Source organism: Phascolarctos cinereus, unplaced genomic scaffold (assembly GCF_003287225.1).
Source record: "Phascolarctos cinereus isolate Bilbo 61053 unplaced genomic scaffold, phaCin_HiC Scaffold_2;HRSCAF=192, whole genome shotgun sequence".
NCBI lineage: Eukaryota > Metazoa > Chordata > Mammalia > Diprotodontia > Phascolarctidae > Phascolarctos > Phascolarctos cinereus.
Window position 1 is genome coordinate 75,281,665 of NW_027555625.1, and position 16,803 is coordinate 75,298,467.

The following is a 16,803-nucleotide window of genomic DNA, read 5'->3' on the forward strand; positions in this document are numbered from 1 at the left end:
TTCAAAATTTAGCCTGAATTTCTGGTAATTCTTGGTTCACTTGTTGCTGAAGTCTAGCTTGCAGAATCTTAAAAATAATTTGGCTGCCATGTGAAATGAGTACAATTGTTCAGTAATTTAAATATTCTTTATAATTATCCTTCTTTAGGATTGAGACATAAATTGATATTTTCCAATCCAATAGCCATTGTTAATTTTTCTAAACTTGCTGGCATATTGACTATAACACTTTAATAGCATCATATTTTATGATTTTAAATAGCTTGGCTGTAATTTTGTCACTTCCACTAGCCTTATTGTTAGCAATGCTTCCTAAGGTCCCTTTTACTTCATTCTCCAGTTTATCTCACTCTAGATCAGTAACCACTCATGGTTATAGATGATGTTAAGAACTTTCTTTTGTAGATGTTCTATATATTCTTTTTTTTAAATATAAATTTATTTATTTTTAGTTTTCAACATTTTCTTCCACAAGGTTTTGAATTCCAAATTTTCACTACATCTTGCCCCTCCCCCTGCCCCAAGATGGCATGCATTCTGAATACCCCTTCCCCTAGTCTGCCCTCCCTTCTACCTCTCCCTGTCCTTCTCTTATCCCCTTCCCCTTCTATTTTCCTGTAGGGCAGGATAGATTTCTGTACCTCATTTCCTGTATTTCTTATTTCCCAGTTGCATGTGGAAACATTTTTTTTTAAACATGTGTTTTTAAAACTTTGGGTTCCAAATTTTCTCCCTTCCTCCCCACCCACCCTCATTGAAAAGGCAAGCAAGTCAATACAGGCCATACATGTGCAGTTATGCAAAACACTTCCATAGTAGACATGTTGTGAAAAACTAACTCTATTTCCCTTAATCCTATCCTGCCCCCCCATTTATTCTAGTCTTTCTTTTGAACCTGTCCCTCCTCAGAAGTATTTGCTTCTGATTATCCCTTTGCCAATCTGCCCTTCTCTTATCATCCTCCTGCTCTCTTGTCCCCTTCTCCCCTTATTTTTCTGTAGGGTAAGACAGATTTCCATACCCAATTGAGTGTGTATGTTATTCCCTCCTTAAGCCAAATCCTATGAGAATAAGATTCCCTCATTTCCTCTCACCTTCCCCTGTTTCCCCTCCACTGTAAGAACCTTTTCTTGTCTGTTTTTGTGAGATAATGTACACCATTCTACCTCTCCCTTTTTCCTTGTCCTAGTATAATCCTCTCTCACCCCTTAATTTTATTCTCCAGATATCACCCCTTCATCTTCAACTCACCCTGTGCCCTCTATCTATCTATCTATCTATCTACCTATCTATCTATCTATCTATCTATCTATACACACATACATATAATTTTTTCCCCTTCCCACTACCCTAATACTGACAAAGGTCTCATGAGTTATAAATATCATCTTTCCATGCAGGAATGTAAACAGTTCAGCCTTAATAAGTCTCTTATGATTTCTCTTTCCTGTTTACCTCTTCATGTTCCACTTGAGTCTTGTATTCGAAAGTCAAATTTTCTATTCAGCTCTGGTCTTTTCATCAAGAATGCTTGAAAGTCCTCTATTTCACTGAATGACCATTTTTTCCCCTGAAGGATTATACTCGGTTTTGCTGGGTAGGTGATTCTTGGTTGTAATCCTATCTCCTTTGCCCTCCGGAATATTATATTCCATGCCCTGCGGTCCTTAATGTAGAAGCTGCTAAATCTTGTGTTATCCTGATTGTGTTTCCACATACTTGAATTGTTTCTTTCTGGCTGCTTGTAATATTTTCTCCTTGACCTGGGAACTCTGGAATTTGGCTACAATATTCCTAGGAGTTTTCCTTTGGGGATCTCTTTCAGGGGAGATTGTGGATTCTTTCAATTTCTATTTTGCCCTCTGGTTCTAAAAATCAGGGCAGTTTTCCTTGATAATTTTTGAAAGATGATGTCTAGGCTCTTTTTTTTATCATGGCTTTCAGATAGTCCAATAATTTTTAAATTCTCTCTCCTGGATCTATTTTCCAGGTCAGTTGTTTTTCCAATGAGATATTTCACATTGTTTCTAATTTTTCATTCTTTTGGATTTGTTCTACTGTGTTTGATTTCTCATAAAGTCACTATCTTCCAATTGCTCTATTCTAATTTTTAAGGAAGTATTTTCTTCAGTAAGCTTTTGGACTTCCTTTTCCATTTGGCCAATTTTGTTTTTAGGGCATTCTTCTCCTCATTGGCTTTTTGGACCTCTTTTGCCATTTGGGTTAGGCTATTTTTTAAGGTGTTATTTTCTTCAGTATTTTTTTGGGTCTCCTTTAGCAAGCTGTTGACTTGTTTTTCATGATTTTCTTGCATCACTTTCATTTCTCTTCCCAGTTTTTCTTCTTCTCTTAACTTGCTTCTCAAAATCCCTTTTTAGCTCTTCCAAGGCCTGGAACGGATTCATATTTTTCTTGGAGGCTTTGGATGTAGGAGCTTTGGCTTTGTTGTCTTCTTCTGGTTGTATGTTTTGATCTTCTTTGTCACCAAAGTAAGATAATATAGTCTGACTCTTTTTGTGAGGTTTGCTCATGATCCCAGCCAACTACTTGAGTTTTACACTCTTTGTTAAGGTAAAAGTCTGCTTCCAATGTGCAGAATGTACTGTCCCAAGTTTCGGGGGTTTGTATAGCTGTTTTTAGAGATACTTGTAGGGACCTGAAAATTTTCAGTTCTTGCAAGGTGGTATGATAAGGGGAGAGGTGTTTACTCTTTTCTTGGCCTGTGCTCTGGTCTTTGAGTGACCTGCCACAAGCAGTCTTTTCTCTCTTGGAACTATGAGGAGGGTATCCTCCGCGCCACCACTACAAGTTCAACCACACCAACACTCCTCCTCACCCCAGGACCACCACCCAGAACTGTGACCCAGATCCAAGCATGGGCAAAGCAAGAGATTCCTACCTCAGCACTGGCAAAGAGATCCCTGTAGTACCTCTCTGATAAGCCACTTGATTCCCTCTCAGTGTGTGGGCTGGAAGCTCAGGACACAGCCACAGCCCTGGCACTCGCGCTCTGCACTCTGTGCTCTGGAGCTGTCTCTGACCTAGCTCCTCTCTCAGCACTGCAGAAACAGACTTTTCCCACTGACTTTCTAAGTTGTCTTTGGCGTTTGTGGATTGAGGAGTCTGGAAACTGCCACAACTGCCCGTGATTCAGTCCTCTGAGGCCTGCTCCAGGTTCCCTGTGGCCTGCGCGCCCATGCTGAACTGCACTCCTCTCCCAGCCTAGTGTAATATGCCTTTCCAATCAACCACCCAGGCTGTCTTGGGCTGGAAATTTGTTTTACTCTATATTTTTGTGGGTTCTGCTGCTTTAGAATTTGTTTAGAGCCATTTTTTATGGGTATTTGGAGGGGTTTGGGGGAGAGCTCAAGGAAGTCACTGCGTTCACGCCGCCATCTTGGCTCCGCCCCGATCTATATATTCTTGCCACCTCTTCATGATCTCTTCTACTTGTGTTAAATTCTACCATTTTTGTTCTTTATCATGCTCATGATGCGTGAAATGTTTTCTTGATATGTCTAATTTTCTTGAAGAGATGTCATCTTTCTCATTCTTTTGATTTCTTCTATTACTTTGCATTGCTCATTTACGAAACTTTTGTTATCTCTTCTTGATATTCTTGGGATTCTGTATTCAGTTGGGTATATTTTCCCTTTTTCTTTTATCTTTCACTTTTCTTCTTTCCTCAGCTATTTGGAAAGCCTCATCAGACATCCATTTTGCTTTCTTGCTTTTCTTTTTCTTTGAAATATTTTTGTTGTTGTTGTTGTTGCGGCTACTTTCTATAGAATACTGCAAATCTCTGTCCATCATTCTTAAGGCACTCAATGTATGAGATAGATAAACCTATCAACTTAGGGATAGGAGAAGAATTTATGGATAAACAAGAGATAGCATTGTGAAATGTAAAATGGCCAATTTTGATTACATTAAATTAAAGTTTTGTGTAAATAAAAACTAATGTAGCCAAGATTAGAAGGAAAGTAGAAAAGTTGGGGGAAATTTTATAGATCATTTCTTGGATAATAGTCTCATATCTCAGATATATAAGGAACTTTGTCAAAATTTTAAGAATGTGAATCATTCCACAATTGATAAAAGGTCAAAGTATATGAACAGGCAGTTTTTGGGTGAAGAAATAAAAGGCATATATAGCCATATGAAAAATGCTCTAAATCATTATTGATTAGAGAAATGCAGATTAAAAAAATTTTCGTTAGTATCTCACAACCTATCAGATTGGCTAAAATAATAGAAGGAGAAAATTACAAATGTTGCACGGGATATAGATAAATTGAGACACTAATACACTGTTGGTGGAACTGCAAACTGATCCAATCATTTTGGACAGCAATTTGTAATTATTCCCAAAGAGTCATAAAATTGTATATGCCCTTTGACTTAGCAATACCACTATTGCATCTGTTTCCCAAGGTGATCAGGGAAAAAGGAAAAAAAAAAGACCTACATTTTCTAAAATATTTATAGCAGATCTCTTTCTGGTAGCAAAGAAAGAAAAATGAGGGGATGCCTATCTATTGGGAAATGATTAAACAAGTTGTGGTATATGATTGTGATGGAGTACTACTATGCCAAAAGAAATGCTGAGCAGGTTGATTTTAGAAAAACATAGGAAGACATGCATGAAATAATGAAGAGTGAATTAGTAGAACCAAGAGTATGTTGTATACAGTAACAAAAATTTTATTCAAAGAATAATTATAAATAATTAGCTGTTCTATTATAAACATTCAAATCAACTACAAAGGACTTATGAAGAAAAATGCTGTCCACCTCCAGAAAAAGAACTGAAACAGAAGTATGCATAGTATGGTTTTACACAATACACATGTACATATATACTTATATATGTATGTATAATTTTTGTCAAGTGGTGGCCTCCTGTAGTGTGGGGTGGGGATGAAGGGAGGGACACAGTCTGGAACTTAAAATGTACCTAAAATAAATTAAATTTAAAAAATTAAATCCCTTAAATCTGTTCATTATTTCTGATGGTTTTCTCTACTTTCTTCAATTTAATTCTGAAGTTTGCAATTGGAAGCTTATCATCTGAGGCATAGTCAGCTCCAGGACTTGTTTTAACTGACTGCATAGAACTTTTCCACTTTTGGCTGTAAAGTATATAATCAATCTGATTTTGCCTATCTGTTGGTGCCCAAGTGTACAGTTGCCTTTTGTGTTGCTGAAAAAGAGTATTTGCTATGACCAGCAAGTTATTTTGACGAAACTCTATTCGTCTCTGCCAGCATCAATTTGTACTCCAAGGCCAAACTTGCCTGATTTCCCATTATCTTTTGATTTCCTATGTTAGCATTCAGATCCCCTATGATGAAGATAACATATTTTTGGCATTATTTGTAGAAGATGTTTTTACATCTTCATAGAACTAATCAACTGTGGCCTTTTTGGCGTTAGTGATTGGAGTATAGATTTGAATTGCTATTAAGTTGAATGTTTTGCCTTGTATTCAAACAGATATCATTCTGTTATTTTTGAGATTATGCTCCAGTACTGTTTTATTTAATTAAATTTACTTATTTTTAGTTTTCAATATTTACTTTTATTAGATTTTGAGTTCTAAATTTCCCCCCATCTTCTCCCCCTTCCCCAAGACAGCATGCAATCTGATATAAACTATACATGTACCACCATATTAAACATATTTCCACATTAGTCATGTCATAAAAACCACAAAAAATAAAGAGAGAGAGAAAATAATATGCTTTGATCTGCATTCAGACTCTATACTTCGTTCATTGGATGTGGATAGAATTTTCCATCATGAGTCTTTTGGAATTGTCTTAGTTCATTTCATTGCTGAGAAGAGCTAAGTCATTCACAGATCTTCATCGCACAACATTGTTGTTACTGTGTACAATGTTTTCCTGGTTCTGCTCACTTTACTCAGCATCAGTCCATGTAAGTCCAGATTTTTCTGAAATCTGCCTGTTCATTATTTATGGAATAATAGTATTGCATTACATTCATATACCACAACTTGTTCAGTCATTCCTGAAGTGATGGGCATCCCCTCAGTTTCTAGTTCTAGGCCACCACAAAAACAGCTACTATAAATATTTTTGTATGTATGGTCTTTTCCCTGTTTTTATGATCTCTTTGGGATACAGACTTTGTAGTAGTATTGCTGGATGAAAGGGTATGCACAGTATTATAGCCCTTCAGGAATAGTTTCAAATTGCTTTCCAGAATGGTTGGATCAGTTTACAACTCTACCAACAATGCATTAGTCTTCCACTTTTCCCACATTTCCTGCAACATTTGTCATTTTCCAGTTTTATAATGTTAGCCAATCTGATAGGTGTAATGTGGTACCTCAGAGTTGTTTCCCAGTACTGCTTTTCTCAGCTTTTTTATTGATTAGGGTTAGTCAATTTATTCTAGGAGATTCTTGACCACAGGAACATATATAATGATCACTTGAATTAAATTCACCCTTTCCCATCCATTTAAGTTCACTGACACCTAAGATGTCGATGTTTATTCTTTCCATCTCGTGTTTGACCACATCCAACTTGCCTTGGTTCATAGATCTTATATTCCAGGTTTCTATGAAATACTGATCTTTACAGCATCAAACTTTCCTTTCATCACCAGACAATCTACAGTTGAGCTTTCTTTTAGCTTTGGCCCAGCCACTTGATTAGTATTAGAGTTACTTGCAATTGTCCTCTGCTCTGCCCCAGTAGCATATTGGACACTTTCCAACCTGAAGGAATCATTTTCTGTCACATCTTTCTTTCTTCTGTGCTTCTTAGGTTCATGGGGGAAGATGGAGGTTTGAACCAGATAACCTTCAAGGTCTCTTCCAACTCTAAGGTGGCTATATGGCACAGTGGATTGATAGATCTTTGAACTTGGAGTCAGGAAGTTCTGAGTTCAAATTTGACTTCAGATTATTATTAGCTATGTTATACTAGGCAAATCACTTATCCTCTGCCCCAATTTCCTCACCTATAAAATGAGTACAATTAATAGCACCTACCTCCTAAGGTTGCTGCAAGGGCTATTTATAAAATATTTTGCTAACCTGAAAATTATATAAATGCTAGCCCTTATTAAATCTATTATCCAGTGGTTCTATGATTACCTTAGCTGCACTCCCTCAGATGCATTCCTGCTTGATAATGACTTTCTAACAATATGATCCTCAGAAAAACAAACAAAGAAACAAAAAACAACAGCAACAACAACAACAAACAAGCAGTATTGTAGATGTGGGATGATCAGGGCAGAATACAGTGGTACTATACCTCCCTCATCCTGAATGCTGAACCATATCTTCTTAATGAAGCCTAAAGTTAAATTGGACTTTATTGGCTAACACATAGCACTGTGGACTTATACTAGGCTTGTAGTATACAAAACTCATAGATCTTTTTTCCTACTAATTACTACTAATCTCTTACTAATTTCTATTAATTATTGGGTCACACATCTTCCATCACCTTTTACTTGATCAATTTTATATGTGTCTAAAATTTTTTTTTCTGAATACCTTCCGGCTTCTGTTTAATTTCAGTCACAGAATTCACTACAAGTAACTCTAAACTAATTTCACATTTGTGTGCTTAATTTCCACATGGAAACAAAGAGCCAATTATTCTTGATTTATTTCAACACTCTTTTTCTTTGTCCTTAAAAACAAATTTAAATGTCTCACTTGCCTAATACCACTTTAGAAACATCTTTATTCTGATAAATGATTTTTAAATGCCTTAAAATATTTTATTCTACATGGTTATTCTAATCTGTCTTCCCATTTTCATGCTCTTGTCATGAGTGCCATTGATGACTACCTAAAGAAACTAGATGTGGATGGTTGCAGGAGAAGGAACATATGCCTACAGGCAAAGGTAGGAATTAGTATGCATAGTCAACAATGATGACTCCTTGAATATTTAAAGTCAATTTTCCCTTTTTCTCTTTTCTTCCATCACAGAACAATTGCATTATTCACTGTTAAAATAATGATCATTGATTTTCTGAAGAATCCAGGTGGAAAAAAGTTAACAATATCAACTATTTCTCTTACATAACCAGCTTCTTATTAATGAACCTAACTGGTTTTTTTTACACCTTTTTAAATAACATGAAAAGCATAAAAACATTATTATTAAGTTGATTTGCAATCAGCTCCCATTAAATCTGGGTCATAAAACAATTATTCATACAAATCAAGGAAAAATGCATAATCCATATCTGTGCTAAATTGCTAATGCTTTATTTTAATACAAATTGAATAGCTAGTAGACATTGTAGAAAAAGTCTTATTTGTTTCTTTCGCACAATTTACTTTTTTATGCACATGAATCTATATTATCTGAATGTGTTACCTGGGGCAAAGTACTTTAACCTTTCTAGGTATCAGCTCCTCATTTGTAAAAAGAGGGGATTATACTAGATGTTTCCAAAGGTCTTTCAAGTTCTAAATTTGTGTTCTTATGACCCAACTCTGTACTCAGATTCAAGAGTGTTAATGCAGAAAGGTCAGACCAGCTAGAGAGAGTTGAGCATTACATTTTCAGTGTGATGATTTACATATTAGAAACTGGCAAATTCCGCAAATCAGGATTTGATCTATTGTTTTGCTGATTTCTAGACTTAAAGAAGTGATGGTAAAATGTTAATAATTCAGATTAAACTTAAAAGTGTGTTGCATTTTTCCCCAGAGAGCGGATTGTTAATGATTTTCTAGCATACTTATCTATACATCTAAGAAGGTGTAATTGAAAGGACTGTTTAAAAAGATCATTTTAAAAAGGACCTATCCAAGGTCAAATAGGTAATATAGAAAAGAAAAATATTCTTGGCACCTCAGAAATGCCTAATTTTGTTTTGTTTTTTCATTGCTTCCCTTTCAGTAATACAATTACTACCATATACCTTGAAGTTGGTCATTATAAGGCTTTATGGATCCATTTGCCCATCTTGGCTTGCCCCATATTCTTGACATTGGACCACAGTATCATAATATTTAGTAATGAAAGAGACCTTAAAGATTATGCAGTTTAACCTCCTACTTGTATAAATGATAAGACTGTAGCTCCAATAAAAGAAATGACTTGTGTATGGTCATAAAGTTAGAGGGAGAAAATGTACCCACTTGAACTCATTGCAGAGGAGGTAGACTACTGCAGATAAGATTCAGTTTTACACTGATAGTAACAATCCAAAACACTTCTCTGATAGCCTGAAGGTTATTTTTGGACCAAAGATCTTTGCTGCATCTCAGCTACTCTGATAGAGCCAAACTGATAAGGACATGATCCTGGAAAGATGGGCTAAACATTTCCATGCTGTTCTCAACAGACCATCATCAACCAATGTTGAAGTCATTGACTGTATATCTCAAGTGGAAGTCCATCCTTCTCTAGCTAGACTTGCAACTGAAGAAGTTTTTAAATGCCATTAAGTTCCTGTCATGTGGCAAAGTACCTGGTGCTGATTCCATTCCAGCAAAGATCTATAAGACAAGGGGTCCAAAACTCAAAGAAAAGTTTATGGAAAATATTCTGGGTTACATGGCAAGAGGACATGATGCTCCAGGAGATCAAGGATACCTCCATTATCCATCTTTGTAAAGGAAAAGGAAATAGGTCACCCTGTAACAATCACAGGAGAGTCTGTCTCTTAGTCATTACCAGCAGGATTCTTGCCAGAGTCCTCCTTAATTGGCTGATCCTGCACCTGGCAAATGGTCATTTACCTGAGAGCTAGTGTGACTTCAGAAAGGGCCAAGGAATGGTCAACATGGTGTTTGCAGACTGACAAGTCCCGTACAAATGACAAGAGCAGAACAGAGGTCTGTACACAGCATTCATTGATCTGACCAAGGCCTTTGATACTGCCATCATGAGGGTTTGTAGAAGATCACGGTAAAATTTGGTTGCCATAGGAGTCCATCAGTAGTGTAAGCCAGTTTCATGACAGCATGCTTACATGGGCTCTGGATAATGGATAATGTTTTTACTCTATTCCCAGTGACCAATGGAGAGAAGCAGGGCTGTGTGCTTGCTCCCATGGTTTCTAGCATGATGTTTTAGCAATGTTGTCAAACACCAGCAATGAGGATAAAAATGGCATCAAGGTCAGCTACTGCACTGACGGTAAATTATTTGACTTGAAAAGGCTACGAGCCAAGATTTAAGTAAAGGGAGAATTGGTGCTTGAATTTTTGTTTGCAAATGGTTGTGCAATCAATGCAGCCTTTTAAGCTGAAATGCAAAGGAATATGCATCTATTCTCTGCCACTTGGGCTAATTTTGGCCTAACAATTAACACCAAGAAAGTAGATTTTCCACCAGTCAACACTATACCATCCATATGTGGAACCATTGGTTGCAGGAAATGGAGTGATTCTGAATGCTGTGCATAACATAAGTTCACTTACCTTGGCAGTATACTTTCCGGGGATGTCCATGTAGATGATGAGGTTGACACACACATTGCCAGAGTTAGTTCAGTATTTGGGAAGCTCTGAAAGAAAGTATGAGAGAAAAGAGGTATTAGGCTACATACCAAAGTGGAGGCCTACTGAGCTGTTGAGCTGACTTCATTGTTGTATGCAGTGAAACCTAGACACCATGTCAGGAAACTGAACCAGTTCCATTCGAATCATCTTAGGAAGATTCTGAAGATCACCTGGCAGGATAAGATACCAGACACTGCTAAATAGAGGTAAACTTTGTCTGTATCAGAAAGGTAATGTGGCTTAGAGAGTAGAAGATCAGCCTCAGAATTGGGAAGACTGAGTTTCCCTGACACATACTGATTAGACAAAGACCTTTTCTTTTTATTATTCTCAGAAAATTCTCTAGGGCTATGAATTCTATAGTATGTGCCAAGCTGAATTGGTAAAGTGAGTTCCCAATAACAGTGGAAGCACAAGTTGGGTCTAGATACAGAGACAAATGAATGTAGTTGTAGGTATAAGCATAGGTGTAGATGTAGATGCAAAACTACATATAGATGTAAATGTAGGTATAGGGCAGACATAGATAAAGATATAGACAAAAATATAAAAATTTGGAGATAGTCACATACACACGTATGTATAATTATATCACTGACTTTTGATTTTTTTTTCTCTTATGTATGTATTTCATTCAAAAACTACATCTGAAAAATTTAAAAGCTCTTTTGAATTTGATTTTAGGTGTTTCTTGGACATATTCTCCTTTTAAGTATAGGACCTAGCTGAAGCTATTACTCATCGTGTAACTATATAAAGTCATTTTTATTTTGAAATATGTTTAGAGTAATTTTATTTTTAAGCATATTAATATGCATGTACACATGTGCATATTCAATGGCCTTTTCAAATAATAAAATAAGGTTAATTTAGCAAGATCTTTACTTATGTTTTGTGATCAACAATCAATCAACTAATCCATAAACATTTATTAAGCATTTACTCTGTTCCAGACACTGTGAAATTCTCAATAACCACCCTTTAGATAGTGCACTCTGGAATTTTGCCAGAAATTGGAATCAGGTTCCTTAGCCTATACTTTGCAGGCTTCAATCTTTTCCTTTAAAAAAAAAAATAGAAACATTTACACTTCCCTGGCCCTATAGAAACTCTTCCTTGCTCCATGATCTTTCAAAGATTATTGACAGGGCTTCAGCTATTACATTAACAAATTTGTTTAGGAATCTTTGATGTTTTTCATTTGGCTCTGAGTGATGTAACCTCATCATGGACAAGTAGGAAGCCTCTTTCGTTGTCCCTAGTCATCTTCAGTTTCTACTTCATATCAGCTATTTTTGTTCTCTTTTTTTCCCCCCAAACTGCATATCATTTTCCTTGACAAAGAAAACTGAAGAAGAAAATCTGATCTTTTCTCCATCATCATCCAAACTACTTAGTTTTCCTATCCTTCCTTTACATACCTCTTTTCTCCAGTATAGAGATAAAGATAGGGAATAGAGCTATGATTTCATTGGCAAAATCCTGAAAGGGAAAACTTCCTTCGCTAATTCAGATTGGCACATGCTCTGCCACTTAAAAGTTTTAAAATGTAGCCTAGAGTAACTCAAAAGTTTAATTGCTTTCCAAGGGTCGAACTGCTGATATGTGTCAGAGGAAATACTCAAATTCAGGTCTTCTGATTCAAGGTTAGCTCTTTAGTTACTAGGTCGTGAAACCTCTCAAAGTGTATAGATCTAAAAGAAAATCCATGTATATTATCCATAGCTTTCCCCACCAGCTCATACTTTGCTTTAGTGTTCTTGACATTATTCTTTTAGGTATGTGCCGCGCTTTTGTCTTCATCCTATTACCACTCCTTTCTTTCATCTTTTAATTATGGCTTTTTAAAATCTAAAGTCACTTCGTTTCTTTTCATCTCCTTCCATTTTCTGGGCTACGTCTATCTGATTACCCTTTAAAAGATTAACCGATAACCGTTCTATTTTTCAAGTCTCTAATGATATTTAGGCTAGTTGAAACTTCTAAGGAAGGAGACTCAATTTTCTTCTTCCAGCATGCAAATAGTTATCACTAGGCCTTTACATGTTATATGGACTTTTTAAAAAAACTGTCTTAAGTTTCTTTTTACAACTAGGTCTGTATTTCAAAGAGTCTACTCATCTCTGCTTCAATCACAAGGGACATTTGAAAATACTTTTTTCTTTTTGAAAGCCTTTCTTTTTTCATATAAGAATATTATGAGCTTTCCAGAATAAGTTTTACCTTAGGTACAAACTATTGCTTTTCAGCTTATCGTGTACCAGCTTTTCTATTCTTTTCTCATTCTGGCTGAGAAGTCCTGTGCAACTCACTATCTTATTTGTAAAATGGAGGGATTGGTCTTAACAATTTAAGTTTCCTTCTAGCTCTAAAGCTATGAATCGATGACACTTAGCAATTTCTTCTAGCAGCACTATCAGACAGAACCCCAAAGCACACCCACTGTCACATCCGGCCCCCACTTTTTCCTGACTTACTCAGGGCTACATTGTTTTAGGATAAGTATGTCAATGCTCCAGGCTTTCTCTCTAAATTTAGACTAATTATTCTGAAGTACAGATTATCAACTATGCCTCATTGTTTCAGTATGTTGATACTTCAATGTATCTGTGTTCCAATTGTTATGCATGTTCCTTTCATTACTTCTATTACAAAGCCCATGTATGTCTTTCCATTCTGTGTGATCTTTATCCAAGTTTGTCCCCAAATCCTCCACACAAGATCCATTCAACACACTACATGTCCCCTCTTTAAAAAAAAAAAAGATGGATGCCAATGTATCACTTAGGCAATATGTATGTTATCCCTCATTTTCACTATATGATAGTCCTATCACCTTACACATTTAGGTGCTTAATAAATGTTTATTGACTAATACTTTCCCATTATATATACTGTTGTATGTCTCAGTGAAATCTTTTGCAGCACTTTTCATCCACAAATCATCATTAGAAATACCCATCAGCCTATTTATAGCCATCATGTAAATTATAATTTCAAAAAGGGAAAAGATTTTTAAAACTAACATTTAAAGGTGATGAATTATCCCATTAAGGAAAGGAATTGTGCTGTAATGTTCTCATCAAAACCTAAGAAATGCCATTCTAAGTCAGCTATATGGTCTATGTAACTATAAATTATTTCTTGTAGGGGAGAACAGGGACCCCAAAACATCCTGACATTTTCTTAATATAATCTATAGAAACCAGTTGAATCTACCATATACCAATTTATCTCAATTTTTATCTAAATAATTTATGAGTTCAAACCTGTAGCATCTCTTAGGCACTGAATTCCATATATTTGCTAGGGCAACATAAAGTAGGACTTCCCTTTGTCTTTAACATTTTTTTTTGGTTTGTTTTTGTTTGGTTGGTTGGTTGGTTGATTTTGGTTCTTGGATTTTTTTTGGGGGGGGCCTGGACAGGCGTGGCTGGCGAGTTTGTTGGATGGGTGTTTCAATGAACTCCAACCTCACTACAAGAAGCAGATGACAAAGAAAAGTCAAGGCAGACCATGGGCCCCACTCAGGAGGGGCAGCTCCCCAAAGCCACTTCCAAGCCCCAGCTTCTCCAGGGAGAGATTATCAGGAAAAATAATCCTGCTTCCAAACCATTCGGACCTTGGGGGCCGGAAGCCGGTGCATGGGCCCCGGGAAGACTATCTATCTAGTCCAAATGGAAGGGGAAAGGCCCCTCGAGAGCCTTGGGGCTGAGGTCCCTGGGCTGCATCCCAGTGAAGTCTTAAGCTAAGGGGAGGGGGGAGGGGGCTCCGGCCACGGAGCTGCCATGACCACCAGTCAGCCCCATTGCCGGAGACCCCCAGGACACCCCGCTTGCTCTGGGTCTACCCGAGTTGTGGGACCTTGACTCCTGGGTTACGTTTTTATTATATCGAGAGAAGTAAAAACCGCGTCTGGGGGTAGAGTACAGAAGGACCAATAGGTGAAAAAAGGAATGAGTGAGGGGACTATGGAGTCATTCTGGGGCAAGGTGGGGGCTCAGTTACCGTCGCTGGGGCCGCCCACCAGCTCTGGAAGGGTCAGGCTAGAACCTGGAATAAGAGAGGGAGGGGATCCACCAGAATAGTTAAGAACTTGTTATCCCCAAAAGCCTTGTTCACGCGAGTCTCAAAGAAGCATTGTAGGCCATTGATCGACTGGACAATCAGCTGTGTCTTCCTGAATTTGTTAAATTTCTTGAACATGCGGCCCAAGTCCTGGGCAAACTCCTGCGGGGAACTGTATGGGGGCGACAGCCTCTCCTGGAGGCACGCGAATCAGAGTGAGGTCCAGGCTGTCACACTGTTTCGCCGAGGTCTTGGGGTCCTTGGCTAGTAGGTGCAGGGGACAGCACGGTTCGTGGCAGAGCAAGGCCAGCAGCACACGCTCACAATTCTGCTGGTTAGTAGGTGACAGCTTGGCAGGGCAGGTGACCCCATAGGGGGTCTAGGCCACACTCTCGGGGCCAGGAAGAGGGACCTCGTCTTTGTAATCCGTCACCCCTGGCACAGAGAGCAGCTCCCCTCCTCCCCAGGCACCTTCTGCAGGGTTGGCAGGTAACACTCCAAATAGAAGCAGGATTCCCACTGGCTACATATCACCAGGTCCCCTGGCTTCTGGCCGACGCAGCAGATGGTGGCGCTGTCATCTACGGCTCCGGGGCCGCTGTGGCGATAGTGGCAGCAGCGGCTGCGTCGGGGCCTCCCAGCACTTCCAGGCCAGAGCTAGTGCTACTGGGGAAGGCCAGGTGGGGATCCTAGGTTCCGGAGCGGTCCAGGGGAGGCGGCAGCAGCGGTTTTGTTCCAGCCCCTCCTCCCCGGGGGGGGCGGGAGGGCTCTGATGGCAGCCTCTGTCTCTTCTTCCTTGACCTTGGCCATGACAGGCATAGGAGGACCCCCTGGAGCCCCCGGCTGCCCCCACCTCGATGACGATGAGGTTTAAGTCCTCGTTGGTGATCCCCGGGAAGACCTTGGAGTCAGGGGGGCTGGATGTCTCTCGTCAGGTCCAGATAGAGGCGGCCCAGGCTCTTCCGGGGCACCTTCCGCATGAGGCCACTCACTTCGCCCTCGCCCGACCTGAACCTTTTTGTTCCGGACACATTGGGCTCAGCACTGCAGGGGTCATCTGGGCCGTAGCTCCCATAGCTTTCCTGCAGGTCCATGGCCTGATTCCCTCCAGGCTTGCCGGGGGTGGGGGGTGGGGAACCATGGAACCGGCACCACTCCTCTCCGAAACAATTTTACTGAAGGCCTCGGAGCTTTTGGTCCAAGCGTTGAGGTCCCACAGGCACTTTATGTCCCCCTACGGTTCCACAGAGTCCACAATCATCTTGAGGGCGCGGTGTAGCTGGAAGTAAATCAGCTTCTTGGACCGTGTTGTAGTCACTCTCCAGGATACAGGAGGCAAAGTACAGGATGTGCTCCTGGTGCCTCTAGATCTTGGTCATGGTCCAGTGCTGGCGCTCCAGACACTCCTGCTGCTCTTCTGTCACCTTCTGGGCGTCACTGACCAGCACCGGCCGCCCTTGTTCAATTCTTTCATGTTTTGCAGGATGGCCATTTTCACATCCACCTGCACCCGCTTCTGCATATCCGTCACTTGCGGATCAAGACGCACACTTCCTTGGTGTTCTTCTGCCGGATGGCGTGCTTGTCCCCCAAGCTCTTGACTAGGGAGGCCAAGAGCTTCCTCTGGTTTCTCACAGCTTCCTCCAGGAACTGGTATTGATGTTCTGTGGGCATTGAGCTAGCAATGCCGGCAGATGAGGTTGTCGCAGCTCTCGCAGAAGAGGACCAGCGGCTTGCGCTTGTGGACTAAGCAGTAGACGGTGCACTCCCCAACGCGGCACTTGGCGGGGCCGGTGGAGCCGATGGTGTGGTCCTTGGTGTACTTGACCAGCTGGTGGGCCTCCACGCACGTCTCACATAGGGGCTCCGAGCACTCCATGCAGTAGCTGGTGGCGGGGGCATTGTCCTTGCAGTTGGTGCAGCACTGAGGGCGATAAACGGACATCACTGGCCTCAGACTGCTCGGGAGGAGGCTATCCTGGGAGTGGGGAAGGCACGCACAAGCCACCTCCAGGCCTCTCAAGGAGCCAAAAAGCCCAGTCTGGCCCTCAGCTGGGCCAGGCCACGTGACCTAGGCGGGGCATCCCAGCTCCTCAGGGGCCAGACAGTAAGGGGAAGGAGAGAATTGATTTCCAGGACCCCTTTGTTGGGTGAGTTGGGTGGAAGCCTGACTTCCTTCTAATTCAAGGTGGGCTGAGCTGGTTGAAGGAGTTTATATGAAC

The 16,803-nt window shown here is 39.9% G+C and overlaps 2 pseudogenes; both read right to left on the reverse strand.

The window, feature by feature from the left end:
• LOC110193261 (large ribosomal subunit protein eL42-like) overlaps positions 1-10,462 on the reverse strand; it is a 57,733-nt pseudogene extending 47,271 nt beyond the window's left edge.
• Positions 10,463-14,513: 4,051 nt separating this feature from the next.
• LOC110193260 (transcription intermediary factor 1-beta pseudogene) lies at positions 14,514-16,526 on the reverse strand (annotated as a pseudogene).
• Positions 16,527-16,803: the final 277 nt, after the last annotated feature.